The 23,499-nt window shown below is 39.7% G+C and overlaps 1 long non-coding RNA gene across 1 annotated transcript; it reads right to left on the bottom strand.

Annotated features, from left to right (window-relative positions):
- Nucleotides 1-221: 221 nt before the first annotated feature.
- Nucleotides 222-18,739, bottom strand: LOC142161809 (uncharacterized). The gene is made up of 2 exons (XR_012693435.1): nucleotides 18,164-18,739; nucleotides 222-10,094 (listed from the first exon to the last, which is right to left on the bottom strand). It is a non-coding gene; the product is annotated as an uncharacterized LOC142161809 (long non-coding RNA).
- Nucleotides 18,740-23,499: the final 4,760 nt, after the last annotated feature.

A 23,499-nucleotide genomic window follows, 5' to 3' on the forward strand; every position in this document is an offset into this window, starting at 1 on the left:
AACCCACCAAAGTTCAAAAATTAAAATTAAAAGTGCAAAAATAACTATTTTGTGATTTTCCAATTCTTATAAAATGACTAATTTACTACTAAATTCAAGAGTGTAAAGTTGAATCCTAAATACAAATGCAACATATTTTTATATTTTCATTAATTAAATAGAATAAACATGCACAGACAAATGCAAACAATTAACAAAAAATGCTACAACGATCCACAGAATTGCAAACAATGGAAAAAATTATTTTATTTTGAATTTTGTAGGAGTAATTCATATAGGGCAAAAATCACGTGCTCACAGCTTCCTCTCTTCGCCCGGAAACACGAAAAGTTTTCGTGCAAAGATAAAGTGAGCGGATACGAGTGATTTTTGCCCGTTTGTATACTCCGTGGGAAGCGTGTTTTGAAAGATTTGACCGCACCCTGCTTCCAAGGTTGCCTACATATCCTTGGCTATAAAGGAATCAGGTCAGTGTAATTCGGGAAGTTTTGGTAGCTGGGACTAACATGAGGCTGTGATTTCACTGTTGTCGCCGCTGCTGCTTCTTACTGAACTCCTTATTACACCATGTCAGAATAAAAAGAAGCTAGGCTAGACTATGATCTATGCATTACAAAAATCCTATCTATCTCTTCAACTTGCTCTTGTGGTTCTTGTTGCCTTGTTGACTTATATTCTCCTGGTGAAATCCATTTGTTACCGTCTTGAATTGTAATCTGAGATGTTTTCCCTTTCTCCGGGGGGATGCCTGACTGCTGAACTTGATAAGAGCTCCCATGCTCTCTAGGCGGGCTCCTGATTGCTGAACTTGAATGTATTCCCATGCTATCCAGGCGGGCTCCTGACTTCAGCAAAATAGACAAAAACAAAGAAAATTTTCTGCCCCAGTTTGGGTATGTGGGCCCATGTGTAAGTGTAAAACGAATCACCTTGCTGAATACCAAAGAATTTTGAAAACCAAAACTTGAATTGCACTCCCTTGTTCTCCAGGCGGGCTCCTGACTTCAAAATGTGAAAGTATTCCCTGCTTTCCAGGCGGGCTCCTGACTTCAACTTGAAAGTATTCCTTGCTCTTCAGGCGGGCTCCTGACTTCAACTTAAACGTATTCCCTGCTCTCCAGGCGGGCTCCTGACTTCAACTTGAAACGTATTCCCTGCTCTCCAGGCAGGCTCCTGATTGCTAAACTTGAATGTATTCTCTACTCTCCAGGCGGGCTCCTGATTTCATCTTGAAAGTATTCCCTTGTTTTCCAGGCGGGCTCCTGACTGCTAAACTTGAATTGTACTCCCTTGTTTTCTAGGCGGGCTTCTAACTGCTGCACTTGACTGTATTCCCTGCTTTCCAGTCGGGCTCCTGACTTCAATGAAATGACAAAAATAGAGGAAATTCTCTGCCCCAGTTTGGGTATTCTCTTGTTCTCCAGGCGGAATCCTGACTGCTGACTTGAAATGTATTCCCTACTCTTCAGGCAGGCTCATGACTACTGACTTGCAATTCTTCTCCCTGTTCTCCAAGCGGGTACCTGATTTCAACAAACTAGACAAAACAAAGAAAACTTTCTGTCCCAGTTTGGTAGTTGGGCACATATATGAGTGTTAAACTGAATCATATTACCAAATATTACTAAGAATTTGAAAGCTAGGTCCCATTATCCAGGGGGGTCCTAACAGCTCTTGACTAAACGACAATTTCAAATCTATGCTATATCTTTTAAAGGCATGACTTCTGGTACATCTTGTTATCTAAGAAGGTCTTAAACTACTCCCCATTATCCAGGAGGGTCATCAAAATCCAAGGTCAAATTTTATCTTAAGAGTGACAGCTTTTATAGCTGAATTATACTATCCTACAACAGGATTTACACTAAATGTTGTTATCTAACTGAAACTTTAAAGCTAAGTCCCATTATCCAGGAGGGTCCTGGAATTTTAAAATTAAATCCCATTATCCAGGAGGGTCCTGAAAATTTTAAAACTAAATCCCATCTCAAGCATGCGAACTTGAATCCATCTTACACTCCTTGGGGGTACATTTATGCTAGATTTTACTACTCATGATTATTTTGATTTTTAAGCTAGGTCCCATTTTTCAGGAGGGTCCTGAGAACTCCTAATTGAATCCTATCTCGAACATGCAAACTTCTACGCCAACTTATATTCCTTTGGGATGCATTTATGCTAAATTATGCTATTTTTGAACATTTCCACTAGGTCCTATTTTCCAGGAGGGTCCTGAAAATCATAAATCAAACCTGTCTGGTGACTGCCTTTCTTCACGGAGGGTTTCTCCGAACAACTGAAATTTCCTGCCCCTGTTTTAATCAAAGAAAAATTTTGTCAGTTTTAAAATGTGGTGGTTAGTTGATGGCATTCTTGCTGAAGGTCTCTCCGCTGCATTGTTTTGTTTTGACATGCTTCTCTGACCTGGCCCTGAACCGCTTGACTTTCCGACTGACTTTTAAAAACCCATAACTTGAATGACCGGAGTGTTCTATTCCCGAACCGTTGCCTCATACCTCTTACCCCTTTAACTGAGCCTCTACGTCTCCCACAAAATTACCAGATCATTTTGCCGATGGAACTCTTGCTGGCATTTTATCCCCTTTTACATCATGCTATCTTTGGTATGCTCTAGCCGCACTGTGCTTTGCAATCTTGAAGCTGGTAGTGAGCTTTGAAATTCCTTCTTATTTGCTTAAACAGAACTGACATTTGGAACATCTTAGAGAAATAAACCCAAAGAAATGAAATGCAATGACTTTCAGAGTTAAGGATAAGGAAATCGAAAACTGGAAGACTATTTGAAGAGAAAAATAAAAAAGACTTATCTGAGTGGAACAGCTGGTTCCAATGGTCATGACATGCAATTTGGATTAATCGGCCCAATCTGTCCAACCAATCAACTTTTAGTTGCTATACTTTGTTGCCCCAGAATTTCCATGACCTGATTTCTTTACCTCAAATCCCGACCTTGTTCGTCTTGCGGTGCCTTGAAAGGTTTTCACCAGCAGACCTCTCTCATTCCTTCATCTGTCAACCCACATTCGCCTTAAGGTGCCCGTGAGGGTTTTCACCAATAAGACTCTCTCATTTTTATTTCTCTCAGCTCCCATCGCCTTACGGTGCCCGTGAGGGTTTTCACCAATAAGACTCTCTCATTTTTTACTTTTTTTCCCTCTTTGGACCAGAGTGTTTCCCCTGATGTGAACCACCGCTACCTGCTTGACTTGGCATTTCCCGAAGATTGATCGAAGGTCTTTCTTTGGACTGTAATGTGGCTTTTGGATGGGTTTATAAAGGAAGGGTATAAAGGCTCAAAACCGTTTGATTGGATTCAAATTTACAACCTTCGGAATCAGATTTCTGATAACAATCACAACTTCCGCCCCAGTTTCTTATTCATGGTGATTTTTCTGCCCTTTTCTTTCTCTTCTTTTACTCTTTTGTTTTTCCTTTTGTTGTTTTTTTTCTTTTTTTTCTGTTCTTTTCTTTATCTTTCCATTCTTTTCTTTCTCTTTTCTTTTTCCTTTCTCTTTTTCTCTCATTTCTTAACTTATCTTTACGCTTGTGTTTCCGATATTTGCTATTGATTCCGAAGGAGGGGTATAAATGAAAATAAATGAGGCTCAAAGGGGTAACGAGGGATAAAGTGTTTAGATAGCATAACAAAATGCCTTCGTCATTTCAATATTTGAGACATGCCAAATACAAACAAGTACAATCACAGAAAGAAATCATACATAATATCTCTTGAATACATCAGAATTGATAGTCATTTCTATGCATTTGCCTTCTACATCTGTCAAGTACAGTGCACCATTGGACAACACTCTAGACACAACGAACGGCCCCTACCAATTTGGGGTGAATTTTCCTTTTGCTTCAACTTGATGAGGAAGAATGCGTTTCAATACTAACTGCCCCACTTCAAACTTCCGTGGACGCACCTTCTTTTTGTATGCTCTTCCATTCTCTGTTAACACAACTGGCCATGACACGCTACTGCCAGTCTCTTCTCATCGATCAAACTTAATTGTTCTAATCGGGTTTTGACCCACTCCTTATCATCGATTTCAGCCTCCGCGACAATTCGAAGGGATGAAATTTTCACTTTTGCGGGTATCACTGCTTTCGTGCCATACACCAACGAATAAGGAGTCGCCCCTACTGAAGTACGGACAGTAGTGCGATAATCTAGCAATGAATACTGCAGCTTTTCATGCCATTGCCTAGAACCTTCCACCATTTTTCGAAGTATCTTCTTTATATTCTTGTTCGCCGCCTCAACTGCTCTGTTCGCCTTAGGGCAGTATGGGGTAGAATTGCGATGTGTAATCTTGAACTGCTGACATACCTCTTTCATTATATGACTATTGAGGTTAGCCCCATTGTCTTTAATGATCACCTTCGGTATTCCGAACCGGCAAATGATATTTAAATGCACAAAATTGACCACCGCCTTCTTGGTTACTAACTTGAATGTTTTAGCCTCTACCCACTTGGTGAAATAATCGATGGCCTCCAGAATAAACCTGTGCCCGCTGGAAGCTGCTGGCTCGATTGGCCCAATAACATCCATTCCTCAAGCAACAAAAGGCCATGGTGCGGACATTGTATGTAATTCAGATGGTGGAGAATGAATCAAATCTCCATGCACTTGGCACTGATGACATTTACGCACGAAACTGATACAATCTCGCTCCATGGTGAGCCAATAATAACCTGCCTGGAGGATCTTCTTTGCTAGCACATACTCACTCATGTGTGGTCCACATACTCCAGAATGTACTTCGATCATGATAGTCGTGGCCTGTCTGGCATCTAAACATCTTAATAATCCAAGATCTGGAGTCCTTTTGTATAGAACCCTCCGCTGAAGAAAAAACCGCTTGCCAAACGACGAATTGTTATCCTTTGATCATATGTGGCTTGTGCCGGATATACTCCCCTTCGGATGTATTCCTTGATGTCGTGAAACTAAGGCTCCCCATCGAGCTCTTCCTTCACCATGTTACAACAAGCATGCTGATCACGGACTTGAATATGCAATGGGTCTACATAAGCCTTATTTGGATGATATAACATTGACGCCAAAGTAGCCAAAGCATCGGCGACCTCATTGTGGATCCTCGGAATATGCCTGAACTCTATTGATTGAAACCGTTGACAAAGATCATACAAGCATTGCCGATACGATATGAGTTTTGAATCCCGTGTTTCCCATTCTCCCTGAATCTGGTGTACCAGAAGGTTCGAGTCACCCAAGACCAAGACTTCCTGGACACCCATATCCACAACCATCCTCAAACCCAAAATGCATGCCTCGTATTCTGCCATGTTGTTAGTACAACCGAAGCTAAGCCGTAACAGGGTAATGATGCCCTATTTTAGAGACACGTACCGCTCCTATCCCAACACCTTTCATGTTAGCAGCCCCATCAAAGAAAAGTTTCCATCCTATCCTTTCAATCTGTTCCAACTCATCAATGTGCATTACCTCTTCATTAGGGAAGTAAGTCTTCAAAGGTTCGTATTCTTCATCCATAGGATTTTCAGCCAAGTGGTAGGCCAATGCTTGTGCTTTCATCGCGGTCCGAGTCACGTTGACAATGTCTAATTCTGTGAGCAAGATCTGCCACTTTGCGAGCCATCCCGTGGGCATAGGCTTCTGGAAGATGTACATCAATGGATCCAAGCAAGAGATGAGGTAAGTAGTATAAGAGGACAAATAATGTTTCAGCTTCTGGGCTACCCAAGTTAGGGCACAACACATCCTCTCAAGCTGAGTGTACTTAACCTCGTAAGATGTGAACTTCTTGCTGAGATAATATATGGCCTTCTCCTTCCTGCCAGTGATGTCATATTGTCCCAACACACATCCAAATGAATTGTCCAAGACTGTCAAATATAAAATCAAAGGTCTCTCTGGTTCTGGCGGGACCAACACAGGTGGGATTGCCAAGTACCCCTTTATCTTATCAAAGGCTTCCTAACATTCATCTGTCCACTTGACTGCAGCATCTTTCTTTAATAATTTGAAGATAGGCTCACATGTTGTCGTGAGCTGAGCAATAAACCGGTTGATGTAATTCAATCTTCCCAACAGACTCATCACCTCAGTCTTGTTCTTCGAAGGTGGCAATTCTTGGATGGCTTTAATTTTTGACGGGTCTAATTCAATACCTCGTCGGCTGACTATGAATCCCAACAACTTTCCAGACGGAACACCGAACGCGCATTTTGCAGGATTGAGCTTGAGATTGTACCTACGAAGCTTTTGGAAGAACTTTCTCAGATCTCTGACATGGTCAGACTGCTTTCTAGACTTTACAATCATGTCATCCACATAAACCTCGATCTCCCTGTGTATCATGTCGTGGAATATGGTCATCATTGCCCTCATGTAGGTTGCCCGGTATTTTTCAAACCAAATGGCATGACCCGATAGCAGTACGTTCCCCAGGGCGTGATGAATGTTGTCTTTTCTGCGTCTTCTTCATCCATTAAGATCTGATGGTAGCCCGCATAGCAATCCATAAAAGAACCAATCTCATGTTTGGCAGAATTATCGACCAATATATGGATGTTCGATGGCACACCTCCTTTTGACACTACACCCCCGAGAAGGGAGTATAAAAGGGAGTTTTTCCAATTTAAGTGACAATCAAAACGGGATTTATTATTAAAAGATTCAGAGTCGCCACTTGGGATAATTTATGGTGTCCCAAGTCACCGGTTTAGAATCTCGAATCGAGGAAAAGATTGACTCTGTTTAACAGTCCGCGAACCAGAAATCCGAGTAAGGAATTCTGTTACCCCGGGAGAAGGTGTTAGGCGTTCCCGAGTTCCGTGGTTCTAGCATGGTCGTTCAACTATTATATTCGGCTTAATTATCTGATTTTAAGACATTTTTAAAACCTATGTGCATTTTAACTTTAAAATTGCATTTAATTAGTTTTAGAAAGATTCAACGTTATCTAAAACACGTCTTGAACCACGCCACATGAAATGCACTCGCAGTCCTTGACACATTTTATTTAACGTTGTTGAGATTTGGATTTGGGTCACATGAAATGCACACCCGAGTTTAAGCAGGTAATTTATTAAGATAACGCATCTAAAACAACTACGCGTTTGCAACTTTGTGAGGGCCATGAAAATTCGTTAAATGGCGTGCCTCGATTTTTAAGGATCAAAACAAGATTAAACCGAGGGCCGTGCAATTGTCATTTTGTTTGGCACGGCACCCTCGATTTATTCTAACCAAAAGGTTTCTAAGCTAACTCATGAGGGCCATAACTATTTGATCTCATTTACTTATGGCGCACCTCGATTAACAATAGAACTAAATAAAATGAAAACTTAATTCATGTCCACATGTTAACAACCCAAAATTAATGACCAAAGGATAATATGAAAGTGCTACTTATTTCTCATTTTAGCATTTCAATCCCTTACGGCGCACTTTAACTAATCATCATTGCCTAATCGCGACAAGAATTAACCAAGATTCGGATCATATTATTTTGAGATATCTGCCAATAACTAACCTTAGAAAAGGGCAATTTAAAACCAATCAAATGCAACGAAAAATACCAAAATTCATGGACAGATCTGTAAAGCTTGGTTCAAAGGAAAAGAAATACAAAAATTGAATAAACTAAACTTTATCAATGTTCTAACACCTCCATTCTCTAAAGAGATCTTATGAACAACAGAAACTTTCCATAAAGCAAAAAAAATCAAATCCCAGAAGGTTTCGCAAATCTGCAGAATTTAAACGGGAATTTAACCAATCTCAATTAAACCCAACATGCTTAGATTAACCAACACAAACATTCATAGCTGAAAACCGGAATCAAACTAATTCAAACAGATATCATACTCCGATGTTTCCAACAATTTCAACCAACTTGAGATGAAATACACATCTCTTACACACTAGAATAACAGAGATCAGAACTGGAACCAATCTACAGGAAGCTAAAAGGGAAACCACAATTTTTGATCATTTGAATAAAGCATAAGTGAGAAAATTTCCACAACTTACCCGTTCGCACAAAGCAAAGCTTGAACAAGCCAAATGAAGGCAGAAACATACTCGACGAAACTCGGACAGCGTATCAACGAACAACTCGACGGACCGGACACGGCGACCTGAACAGATTCACTCAACTGGATTTGGGTAGCAAATTCGAGATGACTTTCGCACTGATTTGGTGTAGTTTCAGGGAGTTTTAGAGCAGGACTTACTGTTGGGTCAACCTCTACTTCACCGGATTCAATGGAAGGTCATCGGAATTACATGTTTCCGGTCAGATTTGGTTCTGTCTAGCGTGGGTCCTACTGTTTCTTGACAACAAAACGGGGAGGTTGTGGGGGAAGACGTGAAGGGGGTGGAGTTGAGAGGTCGCCGACTTCTGCTTTGTGGAGTGAAGAAGAAGTTCCGGGGGTCGTTTGGGTGGGGGATGAAGATCAGATCGTGAGGGGGTGTCTGTTTTGACGTTTTGCAGCTCAAACTTTTTTAAGCACGAGCAGGGGTCCCTTTCTTGGTTTTTGATGAATTCGGCGCAGCTTTTTTGTCAGCCTCTTTTGTTTCTCGGCTGATTGTTGATTTTTTAGGTGTCTATATTTAGGTGTTAGGTATTATTATATAGGAGTAGGAATTAGGTTAGGGGTATGGGCCTAGGAATTATGGGCTTGGTAATTATGGACTAGATCCAAAAATTAGGCCTAAAATGGGTTGTTTGAGCCAAAATTTATTTTTTCTCGGTGAATGGGACTAAATGTACGACCTCATTTACTAATTAATCTTATTTAAGTAATATAACTATTAAAATAAGACTAACCGTTAAAACAAACCTATTTTTTTGTATTTTCAGAATATCATACTAAAAGATAAAAAAGAAAAAGAAAAAAAAAAGAAATCGTTGTAAAATTAAGATAATATTTCTGGAACTATTTTTGTATTTTTTAATTTAGTAGAAAAATTAAAAGTAACTAGATAAAATATTAATTAGCTAACTAAGAGAAAATATTTTTGTAATTTTTATTTTTTGTGATAAAATAAAGCAAATACAGTCAAAATTAGTTGAAATAACTATACTAGGACTAAACTAAATATTTACACGCTAAAATATATAAAATCTTGGGGAGGGTCAAAAATTACATGTCTACAGCTGCCCCTCTTTGACTGGAAACGCAAAGAGTTTTCAGACAAAGAACGACTAGACAGGTTTTTTGAGCCGATCCTTATTTGGAGAGACTAAAACTAAGAGGAAAAGGGAATGTGACCGAGCCCTGGTATCTGTGCTGCCTACATATCCTTGGCTATAAAGGAATCAGGACACGTGTAGTTCAGAAGTGAGTACGATGATAGAGTACCGAGGTTGCGAGCCGAGTGGGGTGCCGTCGAGGTTCCGGTCCGCGGTCCCGTTATTACACCAAAATCAAAAATGAAAAAGACTAACTAAGTCTATCGGCTACGAGTTACAAGATTCCTATCTATGAGTTTCTGAAGCCTGATCCTAAATCTTTGTTGGTTCTTCATACGGACCCTGATCTGAATCTTGATGCTTGTTAGCTGTAGGTGTTGGTTCTTTCCTTTTCAACTTTTCGGATCAAAACCGGACACACCATGCTTGTGACCTCAGTCATGTCTTGAGCATGTCACATCTTTCATCAACTTCTGCATTTTGAGTTCACTTCTTGCCTTTCTTTTTTATTTTTTTTTCTTTTTATTCTGGATTGTGACTAACTTCTATTGATCATCTCGGACTGCTGACTCGCATTCTTGACACGAGCTTGAACCTTATTCTCCGGGTGGGCACCTGATTGCTGAACTTGAACCGTCTTCTCTTGTTACCTGAAACTGTTTTCCTTTACCTTGAACCATTTTCCCTTGAAACTTGAACCGTCTCCCTTTGAAACTGTTTTCCCTTGAAACTTGAGTTGTCTTCCTTCAAAACTGCTTTCCCTTAAAACTTGAGTTGTCTTCCTTCAAAACTGCTTTCCCTTAAAACTTGAGTTGTCTTCCTTCAAAATTGCTTTCCCTTGAAACTTGAGCGGTCTTCCCTTGTTCTCCAGGTGGGCGCCTGATTACAAAAAACAGTCAAAACAAAACAAAAAAATTCTGCCCCAGTTTGCACTAGGAAGATTTGTGAGTTGTTAGCAAAATTGTAAACCACTTGTACTATTGATGCAATGATGATAGTAAACTAAAGCATAGACTAGGAAAACTATAAACCAAGCTTGACTAAAGTAAAAATTGACCCTATTCTCCAGGCGGGGCTCCCAGATTTCAGGAAAACTAACATTGATAATCTTAAGAAAACTAAAAAAATGGCCTTTTTTTTTTCAAATTCAGACTTTTTTTTTTTCAAAATATCCTAGGAGAAAATTCATCAGACTAGGTTTTCTATCTTAGGAGAAAGATTCATCAGACTAAGACGTTAATCCTAGGAGAAAATTCATCAGACTAGGTTCTTTTTCTCTCTTTTTTTATGTTTTTTTTTTGGTATCTTAGGAGAAAGATTCATCTGACTAAGACGTTTATCCTAGAAGAAATCTCATCATACTAGGTTTTCTATCTTAGGAGAAAGATTCATCAGACTAAGATTTCTATCCTAGGAGAAAGTTCATCAGACTAGGTTTTCTATCTTAGGAGAAAAATGCATCATACTAAGATTTTAATCCTAGGAGAAAATTCATCAGACTAGGTCACTTTTGGTATCTTAGGAGAAAGATTTATCATACTAAGATTTTGATCCTAGGAGAAAGTTCATCAGACTAGGTCTTCTATCTTAGGAGAAAGATTCATCAGACTAAGATTTTGATCCTAGGTGAAAATTCATCAGACTAGGTCTTTTTTTGGTATCTTAGGAGAAAGATTCATCAGACTAAGATTTTTATCCTAGGAGAAAGTTCATTAGACTAGGTCTTCTATCTTAGGAGAAAAATTCATCAGTCTAAGATTTTTTTTTTTTGTATTCTAGGAGAAAGATTCATCAGAGTAAGATTTTTATCCTAGGAGAATGTTCATCAGACTAGGTCTTCTATCTTAGGAGAAAAATTCATCAGACTAAGATTTTTATTGGAAGGAAAATCCATCAGACTAGGACATATTACCCTAAGAGGAAAATGTAAAGAGCAATGGCATGACTTTATGCATATTAACAAGACAAATAAAGGCAAAAATTTGAGAAACTTCCCTTCGTCGGCTCTTCTCTTTTTTTCTTTGTCTTTTTATTTTTTGCTTTTTTTTTTTCCTTTTTTCTCTTTCTTTTTTTTTCTCTTTTCTTTTCCCTTCTTTCTTTTTTTTTCTCTTTTTCTTTTCCCTTCTTTTTTTTTTCTTTTTCTCCTTTTTTTAGAACCTCTTTCCTTGTACTGCTTTGTCCCTATTTTAAACAAAGAAAATTTTGTCAGTTTTGAAAGTGATGGTCGGTTTGTGGCCTTGAGTCTTGAGCAGCTTGGCTTTTGCTCGATCAGCCTGAGTCGGTCTCAAAAGACTTTTATTCTGCACCAACTCGGATTGTTTCACACCCAGTACCGTTTGTATTTGCAGCTCAAATAGCCTTATCCCAACTGGAGATTTTTGCTTAGGTGACTTTTTCTGATATCTTGAATGACTTCCTGATTTTGAGCAATTTGTCTGTCAAAAAGAATCAACATTTTGCTTACGCCAAGTAGGCTGACAAGAGTCTTTTGGGGGAGCCATTGCATGAATCCTCAAGGCACGTTGACAGTAGCAACCAATTGTGCTGGCCAAATTTACTTTGTGCAACTGAAAAGCTGGTAGCAGATTTTGAAATCTTTTCTTACTTATTTTGACAAGGACTGACTCAGGGTGAAGGACACAATGATGCAAATAAACGAATATTAACAAGAAATTCCCCCGGTCGGAAGGACAGAAGGAAGAATTTTTTCCCTTTTTTTTCAATAATTAGTCTTAATGGTCATGACATGCATTTTGGACTCAACGGCCTAATCTATCAAACTAATCCAATCTTCCCTTTTGTCATTCTTATGACCTTTGAAGTCGGGATTGTTCGTGCCAATCCTTCGCATCATCTTCACGACTCAATTTCGACTAGTGGTGCCCCGAGGGGTTTTCACCAATAAGTCTCTCTCATTTGTTCATCTCTGCTTACCGTCGCCTTACAGTGCCCGTGAGGGTTTTTACTAGTAAGACTCTCTTATTTTTCTTTTTCTTTTTCTTTTTCTTTTTCTTTCTCCTTCTTTCTTGGTGAGCAACTTGACAGTATTCTATGTCGTGTGACAACCGTTTCTCATTGCATGTTTCTCTTAACATTCTTGAAGGCTTATCGGAAGGCCTTATTGGGAAGGTTTTTGGATAGGGTTGGAAAGAAAGGTCGGCGTGAAGGCTCAAAATAAACTCAAATTGAGGGGTTGTAGACTTACAACTCTTGGAATCGACTCTTTCAAAAATGAAATAAAATCTTTGCCCAAGTTTCAGATGCTGAGGATTTTTGGAATTTTTTTTTTGAATTCTTATTTGGTTAGACCGAACCATGAGGCTGCCTACGTATCCCTTTTTAAAAAGAATCAGGTCTAACGTAGTTTAAACATCTGGCCTAAATTATTTTTCATCTTTCTTTCTGTTTTTCTTTTTTTTCCTTTTCTTTTTTTCTTTTTTTTGTTTGCCCAGCTTCTATTTTTGAGGGCATGGACCTTTGACAATTCTTTTTTTTTTAACTTTCTAAGAATTGCCCCAGTTTGTAGTCTTGGAACATGGATTTTTTCTTTCTTTTTTTTTACTCTAAGCTTGATTCCAAAAGAGGGTAGTCAAAGAAAAATAACACATGCTCAAAAGGGGTAGTGAAGGATATAAAGTGTCTGGATAACAGAAAAAGGGTCTCCCAACCTCGAGAACGCTAAACATAGTATCTTTTCGCAATCACAGCATTGACGAACATGTCTGTCTTCTTCGTGTGTCACACTTTCTATCCCTTACTTTCCTACAAACTTCAGTTGACTAAACATCCTCAAGCCCGACCTCCACAATGATTTGAATGTAAATTTTACTCGACCTCAATTCCAAAGTATCTCAACTCTTTATTCATCCTCAAAAGTATCTTTTTTTTAGTTGTCCAATTCAAACTTAAATCAATTTTCTAAGATCTGGTCAAAAATTCCGCATGCATGTCATGTCATTAAAACTAGCGGGAAAAGAACTAAGCATGGAATGACGCAAAAGGACAAACTATATTTCATTGAGTAAACAACAAGACAAACAACCTAAAATCCGAGTTACAACCCTAAATAACCCAGCAAATGAAAATAGCAACAAAACAGAAAGACAAGACTCACACAAACCGAATGGAGGGATAGAAGGGTTTGACTATATAAAACAAATAAAATCTGGATCACAACCCTAAAATAACGCAGATAATAGAAAAAACATCAAAACAAACTACCATGATTCCTTCCTAGTGAGGAGGGAATGACTTTTCAATTGCTAAGCTTGACATTTAGCCACAAATTTGCTTATCAGAATCAGCATAGCCTTATCCAATTTCAAAATCATTAACTTCAGTTAGCAAATTTCCGAGAGGATTCGCATGGTCCCTGTCACCACGAATAATCTCCACAAAGTGTGCATCATCATGTGCCAGTAAAGGATTCTGCGCGCTATTCTGGGTGTCACTATCTTGGATCACAATCAGGTTTTCCTGGATCATCCTTTCTATTTCTCTTTTCAAATCCCGAAAGCTTTCAACATTGTGCCCCTGGGCATTGGAATGGTATTCACACCTTTTAGAAGGGTCAAAGCTTCTCGCACGTGGGTCCACATGATTTGGAGGAATAGGTGCAATCATGTCATAATGCTTTAACTTCTCAAATAAGCTTGCATAGGACTCTCCTATTGGTGTAAAATTATCTTTCAACTTTTGTTCCCCTCTATACCTCTGGCCTGGATGTGGGTTATAGGGTACCTGAAAATTTTGTGGAGGCTGTTGGAGATTTCGTGATGCTAGTGCTCGCCTTCTGGGGTGTTTTGGTGGCTGGACAACATACTGAGGTGGCGCGATAGAGTATTGAGGGTTCTGAGGTGGATAATACTGCTCAGGGGAGTCATGGAAAATTTGAGGAGGCTGGTCATACCTTCGAGATGTTCTCCTAGGACCTCTTCTCGACCCTGATGTCATCATGATTTCTTCAACCTTCTCATTTGTGTCGCTAAAATTATCAAATTCAACCCGGACAGCCTGAGTTGCGGCTTTAAAATTTGCTTGACTTACAATTTTGCCTGTCTTAAGACCATTCTCTACCATTTCTCCCATTTTGATTGCTTCCGAGAAGGATTTGCCAACTGCGAACATCATGTTTTGAAGTAATCGGGCTCTTACGCTTAAAGTAAGACAGTGATTAGCTCGTGGTCATCCATGGGTGGCTTAACTCGAGCTGCTTGCTCTCTCCATTTAATGGCGTATTCCCTGAAACTTTCAATTGGTTTCTTCTTCAGGTTTGAAAGGGAAATACGGTATGGGGCAATGTCAATGTTGTATTGGAACTGATTGACAAAGGCCTGTGCCATGTCATTCCAGACGTACCAGCGAGATGTGTCTTGCTCCAAAAACCATTCGGATGCTACTCCCGTAAGGCTTTCCCCAAAATAGGCCATCAGCAATTCATTGTTTCTTACCGCACCTCTCAGTTGATTGCAATACCTTTTCAAGTGGGCTATGGGGTCTCCATGTCCATCATACTTTTCAAATTTGGGAGTCTTGAAATCAGGCGGTAAGTGGACATCGGGGAACATACATAGATCTTTGAAGGCAACACTCTTTTGACCTGCCAACCCTTGCATGTTTTTCAACTGTTGTTCTAAGCTTTTCACTCTTTGGGCCATTTCTTCCTGTACCATCTTTCGGGCAGGCTTCTCAACGTTTGCAGGAAGATCAAACGAGTACGAGTGGTACTCAGGAGAGTGGTACTGCTCTTGCTGTGTCGCAAATTGTGACTCATGACGAGGCTATCCTTGACCACTAGCCCATGCTTGACACATTTCAGTCATTTGCTGTTTCAGTATTCTATTTTTCTACAACACAGTAGACTCTTGTTGAACCCTCTGACCCTGAGTCTCTTGAGCACTTGTAACAGCTTCGATGTCAGTTATCATTTTTCCTTGGATCTTGTGTTTCCAGCTTACCACAAACCGACCACCTCAACTTTCTTCATAATTAAAAACAAAACATGTTAGAATGGGCTCAGTCGGTCCTAATTATTATCAATATTTTTTCATTTCTTCATTTTTTTCATTTCTTTTTAATGGTGATCGAACCTGATGTGGGTTGCCTACGTATTATGTGGGAACATGAATCAGATCTTGCATAGTTCGGGAAGATCATGAATAAAGTAAATAAACTAACTTTTTTCTTGAATTTTTATTTTAATTTTCGAAAGAAATACTTATACAGAAGAAAGGGAACATTTTTGGATTTTGAGTTTTCTTCAGCATTTTTGCAAAGAGAGACTTCTAAAGAAGAAAGATTTTTTTCCTTGAATTTTTTCTGAAATTTTGAAAGAAAAACTTCTAAAGAAGAAAGAAAATATTTTTGGAATTTTATTTGAATTTATGAAAGAAATGCTTCTAAAAAAGAAAATATTTTTGAATTTTGAATTTTCTTTTCAATTTTAAAAGAAGAATGAAAATATTTTTGGATTTTTGGAAGAAACTAAAAGAAAATATTTTTGTAATTTTTTTTAAAAAAAAACAATTAGGATCTAAAAGAAAGGCTTTCAAAAGCAAGTAACGGAAAATATTTTTGGATTTTTTGAAAATTAAGGTCTCAAAAAAAGACTTTTCTAGAGAGGAAGTAAAGAAAAATATTTTTGGATTTTTTGAAAATTATGGGCAAGAACCGATGAGGTTTGCCTACGTATCTCACATCCGGTGAGAATCAAACCCGCGTAGTTCGCCCTTTTGACAGAACAGGGAAGCAGGACTTTGAAAACTTTGGCTCATTTTGACATGACCTTTCTTTTTCAGAATTTCGGCAGAGTTTTAGAATTTTCTAAATATCTACCTCACTTTTTTCTGATTTTCTATTTTTTCTTCTTTTTTTTTGATTTTCTTTCCCTATTTTAGTAGTCGGTCAACATGCAAGCCGAAACAAACAGATGCGCAAGTAGCACGTAAGATGCATCAGGATGGTCTTTTTAATTTGGGTACACCTGTCCTAGACAGACCCAACCCCTGTGTTGAGTCTCCAAAGTTAAATGCACATTATGCAAGCAAACGTTCCTACTAGGGATCCGGCATGAGGTCTTGTTATACTAGGTTCAAAACCTGGGTTTATTGTTCTAGACCTGGCTTACCCGAGCGGACAGCTCGAGCCGAGGGGGGGCAGCGTACCGGGAATACAGAAGCTTCACCGGCTTTGCAACTTGTCCGAACCTCGTTCTAAATTTGGGATATGACTATAACAGAAAAGAAGTCACACGAAGTGCACACTTCTTCATGATTGAGAAGACTCAGAGAGAGGAGGGATTTCGCAACAGTTTACATACAGTTCACGGAATATCAAAGCGGTAAAAGCAATCAATTAGCACATTAGGCCCAAATCATGTAACAAAATCAGATAATGGATAAAGCCAACTATAACAATTATTCTAAGCTCGAATTCTTGAACCCTGAACCAGAGGTCCTGGGTTCTTATCCCCAGCAGAGTCGCCAGAGCTGTCACGCCTCCTTTTAATACTACACCCCCGAAAAGGGAGTATAAAGGGGAGTTTTTCCAATTTAAGTGACAATCGAAACGGGACTTATTATTAAAAGATTCAGAGTCGCCACTTGGGATAATTTATGGTGTCCCAAGTCACCGTTTTAGAATCCCGAATCGAGGAAAAGATTGACTCTATTTAACAGTTCGCGAACCAGAAATCCGAGTAAGCAATTCTGTTAACCCGGGAGAAGGTGTTAGGTATTCCCGAGTTCCGTGGTTCTAGCACAGTCGCTCAACTATTATATTCGGCTTAATTATCTAATTTTAAGACATTTTTAAAACCTATGTGCATTTTAACTTTGAAACCGCTTTTAATTAGTTTTAGAAATATTCAATGTTATCTAAAACACGTCTTGAACCACGCCACATGAAATGCACCCGCAGTCCTTGACACATTTTATTTAACATTGTTGAGATTTGGATTTGGGTCACATGAAATGCACACCCGCGTTTAAGCAGATAATTTATTAAGATAACGCGTCTAAAACAACTACGCGTTTGCAACTTTGTGAGGGCCATGAAAATTCATTAAATGGCGCGCCTCGATTTCTAAGGATCAAAACAAGATTAAAGCGAGGGCCGTGCAATTGTTATTTGGTTTGGCACGGCACCCCTCGATTTATTCTAACCAAAAAGTTTCTAAGCTAACTCATGAGGGGCATAACTATTTGATCTCATTTACTTATGGCGCACCTCGATTAACAATAGAACCAAATAAAATGAAAACTTAATTCATGTCCACATGTTAACAACCCAGAATTAATGACCAAAGGATAATATGAAAGTGCTGCTTATTTCTCATTTTAGCATTTCAATCCCTTACGGTGCACTTTAACTAATCATCACTGCCTAATCGTGACAAGAATTAACCAAGAGTCGGATCATATTATTTTGAGATCTCTGCCAACAACTAACCTTAGAAAAGGTCAATTTAAAACCAATCAAATGCAACGAAAAATACCAAAATTCATGGACAGATCTGTAAAGCTTGGTTCAAAGGAAAAGAAATACAAAAATTGAATAAACTAAACTTTATCAATGTTCTAACACCTCCATTCTCTAAAGAGATCTTATGAACAACAGAAACTTTCCATAAAGCAAAAAAAATCAAATACCAGAAGGTTTGGCGAATCTGTAGAATTTTAACGGGAATTTATCCAATCTCAATTAAACCCAACATGCTTTGATTAACCAACACAAACATTCATAGCTGAAAACCGGAATCAAACTAATTCAAACAGATATCATACTCCGATGTTTCCAACAATTTCAACTAACTTGAGATGAAATACACATCTCTTACACACTAGAATAACAGAGATCAAAACTGGAACAAATCTACAGGAAGCTAAAAGGGAAACCACAATTTTTGATCATTTGAATAAAGCATAAGCGAGAAAATTTCCACAACTTACCCGATCGCACAAAGCAAAGCTCGAACAAGCCAAATGAAGGCAGAAACATACTCGACGGAACTCGAACAGCGTATCAACAAACATCTAGATGGACCGGACACGGCGACCTGAACAGATTCACTCAACTGGATTTGGGAAGCGAATTCGAGATGACTTTCGCACTGATTTGGTGTAGTTTCAAGGAGTTTTAGAGCAGGACTTATTTTTGGGTCAACCTCTACTTCACCGGATTCAATGGAAGGTCATCGGAATTACATGTTTCCTGTCAGATTTGGTTCCGTCTAGCGTGGGTCCTACTATTTCTTGACAACAAAACGGGGAGGTTGTGAAGGAATACGTGAAGGGGGTGGAGTTGAGAAGTCGCCGACTTCTGCTTCGTGGAGTGAAGAAGAAGTTTCAGGGGTAGTTTGGGTGGGGGGATGAAGAATATCAGATCGTGAGGGGGTGTCTGTTTTGACGCTTTGCAGCTCAAACTTTATTAAGCACGAGCAGGCGTCCCTTTCTTGGTTTTTGATGAATTCGGCGCAGCTTTTTTGTCAGCCTCTTTTGTTTCTCGGCTGATTGTTAATTTTTCAGGTGTCTATATTTAGGTGTTAGGTACTATTATATAGGGGTAGGAATTAGGTTAGGGGTATGGGCCTAGGAATTATGGGCTTGGTAATTATGGACTAGGTCCAAAAATTAGACCTAAAAATGGGTTGTTTGAGCCCAAATTTATTTTTTCTCGGTGAATGGGACTAAAAATACGACCTCATTTACTAATTAATCTTATTTAAGTAAAATAACTATTAAAATAAGACTAACCGTTAAAACAAACCTATTTTTTTTTTGTATTTTCAGAATATCATACTAAAAGATAAAAAATGAAAAGAAAAAAAAGAAATCATTGTAAAATTAAGATAATATTTCTGGAACTATTTTTGTATTTTTTAATTTAGTAGAAAAATTAAAAGTAACTAGATAAAATATTAATTAGCTGACTAAGAGAAAATATTTTTGTAATTTTTATTTTTTATGATAAAATAAAGCAAATAGAGTCAAAATTAGTTGAAATAACTATACTAGGACTAAACTAAATATTTACACGCTAAAATATATAAAATCTTGGGGAGGATCAAAAATCACATGTCTACATTCGGTAGTGGGAAGTTATCCTTGGGACTCGCCTTGTTGAGGTCTCGATAATCAACACACACCCTGGTCTTGTCATCCTTCTTCGGCACAGGCACTACATTGGCTAACCAAGTGGGATACCGAGTGACCCAAATGACCTTGGCCTCGAACTGTTTGGTGACCTCTTCCTTGATTTTCACACTCATATCAGTTTTAAATTTCCTCAGCTTCTGCTTGACAGGAGGGAATGCCGGATTAGTAGGCAATTTGTGAACCACCAAACCAGTGCTTAGACCTGGCATGTCATCATAGGACCATGCGAAAACGTCTTTATACTCTAACAGTGTTTTAATTATCTTCTCTCTGAGTTGTGGTTCCAGATGGACACTTATTTTAGTTTCCCGGACATTAACTTGGTCCCCTAAATTGATCGCTTCTATATCACTCAGGTTAGGCTTGGGTTTTTCTTCAAAATGTCTTAGTTCTTTACTAATCTCTTCAAAGGCTTCATCCTCGTCATATTCCGATTCAACATCACACTCTATTTCTTGAATTACTATTTCAGGATTAGATTGGCTTTTAAGACTGGGCCGGAGATTCCGCATGCATGTCATATCATTGAAGCCAGCATAAAAAGAACTGTACAAGGGAAAAAGGAAAACAAAAATAAACTATCAGGAAGAAAGGAAAAGAGAAATTGCATTTCATTGAAATTAAAGACAACGGGGTTTATACATCCAAACGGACGGAACATAGAATCTGAATTACAACCCTGGAATAATCTACATAAATTGAAAGAAAATCAAAGGAAACTACCAAAACTCCCTCCTGGTGGGGAGAGGAGTAGCTTCCCAATTGTTAATCTTTGCACCGGGCCCAACAAATTTCACATCCGCCTTGCTAGAACCCTCTCCAGCTTCCAACACGTTCACATCGGCGAATATCCTCTCGAACCTTTCCATCAAATCTTCATCCACATCAACCATCGAAATGGGAACACTGTCACTGGGCACTTTCTGGTACCAGGCCTGACAAATGACCGGGAAAGACGCGGGACTAGCTTTGGAAGGGCCCATGATTTCTGCTTCATTTTTCTAGCTCTTTTTACGTCTGCGACTGTGGGCTTGAACCCCAGACCAAATGTATCCAAGTTTTTAGGAAGAGTAATCGGTTGTACGATACCTTGCAGAGATGCGCCCAAACCTTAGCTCGGTACAAAACCATTTTTCAACATTTCAACGGCTACCATGATTGATGCAGCAGCTATCCTTGGAGTTGACACGCACTTCCCTTCAGGAACTTTCTCTACCGCTACCGTGTCAAAAACCTTAAAAACCCACGGCCCCTTGTCGTCTTCAAACTCTATGAATGGAACAATGGCATCACTAGGAACACACAAATTGTCTTCGCCATGCACAACAATTTCCTGTCTATCCCATTCAAACTTAACCATTTGGTGCAGAGTGGACGGGACCACTTTGGCAGCATGAATCCAGGGTCGACCTAACAATAGATTGTAAGAAACAGCCACATCGAGCACCTGGAATTCTATAGTAAATTCAACTGGCCCTATTGTAAGCTCGAGCACTATATCCCCAACCGAATCTTTCCCTCAAACAACGAATCCCCAAACGCAGATACTATTCTTGTGAATTCTTTCGTTATCGACCTTCAACTTGTTCAGAGTGGAAAGAGGGCAAATATTTGCACTGGAACCGTTACCTCAAATATCTTGTTAGCTATCTTTTCCAAGTGGTTTACTGAGATTTTGTCAAAAACGTGGGCTTCGTTCAAGATCTTCATCAAAGCCCGACGGTGTTCGTCCGAATGGATCAATAATGACAAGAGCGAGATCTGAGTTGGTGTCTTCCTTAACTGCTCTACAATGGAATAGTCTTGTACTTTCATCTTTCTCAGAAATTCTTCTGCTTCTTCCTTAGTCACCGCTTTCTTCACCAACACTGGGTTATCTTTTGAGGTCTTGGATTTTCTCAACTCTTCGGGGGCAAAGCATCTCCCCGATCAAGTCAAACCATGAGTCTCACACACTTCTTCTCTAATCTCTTTCCCCTTGTAAGTCACTGTCACTTTTTCATAATTCCATGGGACTGCCTTGATGTTGACTATGGGTAATTGAGTTACCGATTTGATAATGACAGGATCTGTGCAGGCGCCCTTCACAATTACCATAGGCTTGTTCATCACTCCTGGCACAACCACTTTCGCTCTTTCATGTTTTCCTGCAACGTCACTTGAGGACCCCTTCCTGACCTCCAAGGATGGTTCGATATTTGCCCCGTCCAACTTGATCACAGACTTCTCACTTGTTGGCTTTTCAAATGGCTTGACTTCACTAGCCCAAATCATCATGACGGTTTGTGAAGGCTTCTTAGGCTCCCTTCCCTTATGCACTATCTCAATCATATTAGTATCATGATGGGCCGGCAACGGGTTCTGGTTGATGTTGGGTGCCTCCGGGGCTTGGACCTCAATCTGATTAGTATCAATGAGCTCTTGAATAGCTGTTTTCAATTTCCAGCATTTCTCTGTGTCGTGACCCGGGGTCCCTGAACAATACTCACAACTCACCGAGCGGTCAAGATTTCTGGGATGGGGATTCGGCAATTTAGCCTCGATCGGATTTAACATACCCAACTGTCTCAGTCGATGGAATAGACTAGCATATGATTCTCCCAAAGGATTGAAGGTCTTCTGTTTCTGCAACCTCTCATTCTTAAAGGCTTGATTTGGCCGGAAACCTGTCCTAGGGGGATTTCTGTAGGCTTTCGAGGGTGGATGGGCATTTTGTGGAGCTAGGTATGGACTTTGTGGACCCAGCGCATGCCGTTGTGTGTGAGCGGGAGGTTGGGTATAGGTTTGTGTGTGATAGACGGAAAAATGGGGATCGGGCGGTGGGTAGTAGTGTTGTGGTGGACTATATGGAGTGTGGGGGTAAGTTTGGTGGTAGGGTCGAGGCAGGTTGTAGTAACGTGGAATATTCCTGGATCCAACCTAAGCTCGCGACTCAATTGTAGCAACATCCTCTTTCTTCTTCTTCCCGAGTACACCTCCAGTACCGTTTTGAATGTCCTGGGTGGTCGCCTTGATTGCTGAATAACTCATGATCTTGTTGGACTTGAGTCCCTCCTCAACCATGCCTCCCATTTTTACAACTTCATCAAAGGACTTGCCTACTGCTGACACCAAGTGACCAAAATAAGTGGGTTCCAAAGCCTACAAGAAATAGTCAACCATCTCACTTTCTTTCATCGGAGGGTCAACCCTCGCTGCTTGCTCTCTCCAACAGAATCCATATTCCCTAAAGCTCTCACTGGGCTTCTTCTCAATCTTTGTCAATGACAGACGGTCTGGGATAATTTCGAGGTTGTACTGAAAATGGCAGGAAAAAGCTTGGGCCAAATCGTCTAATGTGTACCACCTGCTGTGATCTTGTCTGGTATACCATTCTAATGTCAATCCACTCAAACTTTGGCTGAAATATGTCATCAACAACTCATCTCTTCCACTTGCTCCTCTCATCTTGCTACAAAATCCTCTTAAGTGTGCTACTGGGTCACCATGCCCGTCGTACAGATCAAACTTGGTCATTTTGAACCCTGATGATGACTGAACATCTGGGAACAAACATAAATCTTTGTAGGCCATACTTACTTGACCTCCTAACCCTATCATATCTCGGAACGATTGTTCTAAGCTTTTGACTTTTCTGATCATCTCTTCATGCTCAGGATTTTTAGGTGGCTTCTCGGTCTCTGTCGGGAGATCAAGATGAGGGGTGCAAGAATATGGTTCTGGAACTTTGAAGGTGGGTTCAAGGGGATAGTACTGGTTGTTCATGAGTTTGGAACAGAGGTTCACTGGAAGATCGGTATAATGCAGCAGGTGGAGGTGCCACAAAAACAGGTGTAATTGGTGGGGGAGGGTATGGGACTTGTTTGGGTGGTGGAGCTTGAGAAGAATGGGAAGTGGCACTATAGCATTGTTGGTAGAGGGGAAAGACTGGAGATGAGTTCACAGTGGGAGGCTCCTGAGGTTGGGCCGATGGTGGGATATAAGCACGGTTAGCGGGATAAACCGGTGGTGGATGCCCCTTGGCCCAGGCTTGGTACATTTCAGCCATCTGCTGCTTTAACTTATACATCTCCTCCTTCATTGCATTAACATCTAGTTCTTCCACCTCTTTCGACGGGTCAACAATACTT

The sequence above is a fragment of the Nicotiana tabacum genome, chromosome 7 (assembly GCF_000715075.1).
Source record: "Nicotiana tabacum cultivar K326 chromosome 7, ASM71507v2, whole genome shotgun sequence".
NCBI classification, from domain to species: domain Eukaryota; kingdom Viridiplantae; phylum Streptophyta; class Magnoliopsida; order Solanales; family Solanaceae; genus Nicotiana; species Nicotiana tabacum.